Source organism: Stigmatopora nigra, chromosome 19 (assembly GCF_051989575.1).
Source record: "Stigmatopora nigra isolate UIUO_SnigA chromosome 19, RoL_Snig_1.1, whole genome shotgun sequence".
NCBI lineage: Eukaryota > Metazoa > Chordata > Actinopteri > Syngnathiformes > Syngnathidae > Stigmatopora > Stigmatopora nigra.
The window spans coordinates 10589138-10592165 of record NC_135526.1 but is presented as its reverse complement, the minus strand read 5'-3'; the positions used below and the strand labels follow the sequence as shown (position 1 = coordinate 10592165).

At 43.4% G+C, this 3028-nt stretch overlaps 1 long non-coding RNA gene across 1 annotated transcript in view; it reads right to left on the bottom strand.

Moving 5' to 3' along the window:
• Window positions 1-685: 685 nt before the first annotated feature.
• The window catches only part of LOC144213118 (uncharacterized), a 9522-nt gene continuing 7179 nt past the window's right edge, over window positions 686-3028 (bottom strand). Inside the window, exons 2-3 of the long non-coding RNA XR_013329887.1 lie at window positions 2033-2329; window positions 686-1965 (exon numbers count right to left, since the gene is read on the bottom strand). This is a non-coding gene — a long non-coding RNA (uncharacterized LOC144213118). The remainder of the gene's footprint in view (window positions 1966-2032; window positions 2330-3028) is intronic.

The following is a 3028-nucleotide window of genomic DNA, read 5'->3' as shown; positions in this document are numbered from 1 at the left end:
GCATGTCTCGTTGTATGATGATGTTTCAATTTGTATTCCTTGTGCACCACAACTTTTTCAGTGCAAATGAGACACATCGGGGTGCCCCTGTGCTCAACAAAGAAATATTGCACTCCCCACTTTTCTTCAAACTGGCTGTGCTCATCACTGACATTTCTCTTCACGGCAGACATCTCTGGGGCTGTAATATGTGTTTACACTTGGAATGAGTCTCAGATTGAACTATTAAGTATTAATCGCACAGGTCTGTGGTGCATACGCACTTTCGCTCTCCAATCGTATTGGATTACGGCAGCTCTTCGAATTTCTCAAATGTAATGTTAACGCACTCACTGTTAAGTTTCAGTTTTACTCGTGGAGATGGCTACAGACACAGACAAGCTGGATCACGGATCATAGAACCTCATTCAGTTCTATGCTGAGAGCAGCAGAGGACTGTGCGTGCCGAGCGGAGTGATTGGCTTCATGGCTTCTCCCCCGCCCAGCTGATTGGAGGAATGAATGAGTGAGTGAGCGAGGCACTGGACAGCCCGGCCAATGTCCTGCCCTCCAGAGCCGTATACCTCACCGGGATTGGTTCATCCAGCTCCGAACACAGTGTCATTCATATCAATGTTGCGGGCCGCACGAACATTAATCTTTCATATTAAGATGGGGGCCGCTAATTATCGTCCCGGGGGCCACTGTTGGCCCCCGGGCCGAGAATTTGAGACCCCTAATGTAAAGCATTATGGGTCGAACTAAGAACATTAAAGAGATGACCCACTAGATGTCACTATACATTACTGTAATCTGTAACATCTTCCTTTCTTTAGATTACTGTTCTGTAACTTCAAACTATTCTTGTAACAAAATGACTTTTTATTCTCCTCTTTTTTTTAACAATCGAACCACAAAAACAACAGTAATCCAACAATGAATCAATGTCTCGAGTGCAATTTCTTCCTGTGTGTTGTCATTGTCTATGTATGCGTGTGTCTGGGCTTAGAAAGGGCAGCGTGCAGCGTACACCCTATTCCAGGTTGGGCAAACTTTTCACCCCGGGGGCCACATTGACTTTAAAAATTGGGATTTGGAAAAGATGGGCCGGGTCAGCACAAGATATGATACATATAAAAAACTGCATCTGTTAACAGTGCACATGAAACATAAACAGAAAAAAAGGACTAAAGTATTAACATACTCATTACTCATCATTAAAGTAAGAGTATAAAGTACAAAGTAGAGTAAAAAGGAATGTATTAGGAGTGGACCCCACCTAATGGTCACCAGGCACTGGCCCAAATTGAATCACGTGGTTTGAATTTCACCGACTTTGATCTTATATATCTTATCACCATTTGCATCACTGCAGATTTAAATGTGATGCCTAGACAGTGAATTCAGGATGTCTGGATACCTGTGGCAATGGGTATACGGCCACACACATAACAAGTTTCATTCAGACCGGTTATTTTTTGTGAAATACCAGAAAATTATATCACATATTTTCTTCAAAGTGGTTCTTTGAATTGCTATTTTCATACGACTTCACTTTCCTCAGTGACAGCCGCACGGCATCGTCTCATTTTTCGACTCGAATCTCTGGGGGCGGGGCATTCAGCCACACCCAGGCTACCACTGATAGTAGTCACAGTGATGAGTGTGGCAGCGGTTTTCATTTTGGCTTCTGTGTGATGGTGTAAAAACTGAGAGGTCAAGGTTAGGTGAGGGGTGCTCGTGGCAGGTGAGCAGATGTCAGATGTCAGAAGTTTTGGAACCGTCCGACTTCCAGTCTACTCAGAGTCACCGATGTCTCGAACGACTTTGACTTGGGATTGGTGAATCCACGTCGACCTCTCAGCAATCTATTACTGCGGTGGGGGTGGTGAGTTGAACCACGAAGGGGCCTTCCCAACATGGCGAGAACCAGGACTTCCTTTTTATGACTCAAATCAGGATTTGGTCACCAGACTTCACCACCTCCTGCAGTGCAGACACAAGGATCACGGCAGCTTACATGTTCTTTATCGATTTCTTGGTTTTATCGTACCATTTGTTCGCTCCTCAAGTCCCACGCTCTTTTGGACGTTGCACTTGTTGCACTTGTTGTTGTTGTTGTTAGGCCACCCAGGCGTCTAGGGGTTACCCTCAGCCGCGCTAGAGCTGGCACTGGAACGCGGATTAGTTCATCTGGGGGGTAGCCGTTGGTGGTATTTTGTTGGATTTGAAGGCGGCGACGGGCGGCCGCTCAGGAAACACCTCGCGAAGGTTCCAACTTTGTCTCCCCGTTGCACTTGTTTGGGCCTGAGGTTATCTAGCACATTGTCTGTAACAAATTAAACAGTTCCTACAAAAAAATGAAGTAGGTATTTAGACCTCTGGGACATGGAACACATGCTCTGCCATGTACATCCTCCCCCCTGTTGAGACATGGCTTCTTCCATGGCTCAATTTTGGAATTCATTTTTTGGTAGGCACGGTAGGCCTTTAGCTGTAAATAGGCCGTCTGTAGATTGTTCTGCTTCTTCATGTATCCATGCATCTTTTCTTTCTGTGGTGCAATGTTTTCATATCAATAGAGTGTTTTTAGATCGCCTCAGTTTTTTTTGTCGTGTATGCTGTAAGTGTTTTCTGCTGCTGCTTTAGCTGCTGTATTCTGTCGTTGTCTTCAACGTGTGCTTAACATTCGCTTAACATTTGCTTACCGCTATGTGGTTGGGCTTAAAATCCCAATGAACAAAGAACAATCGTACTTATTTTATAACTATAGTTTGTAAAAATGCAAAAATCCTTATCAGTCAAAATCAAATATTCTAGCTGGTATTCTATTTTGATCACTGCTTCCTTGTTAAGATCAATAATTATATTTGTTGTTTCCTTTCCTGCAATTTCACAAATTAACTCATCATACCAAAAATCAAAAAAATACAAAAAGCAAATCAGGCTCTCCTCAGGAAAACAGCTTTTCCGTTCTCTGCAACAGTTACATTCAAATCAATTAGTATCCAGAAACAAGCTTAATTGAGTCATCTAGAGCAATTAAAAC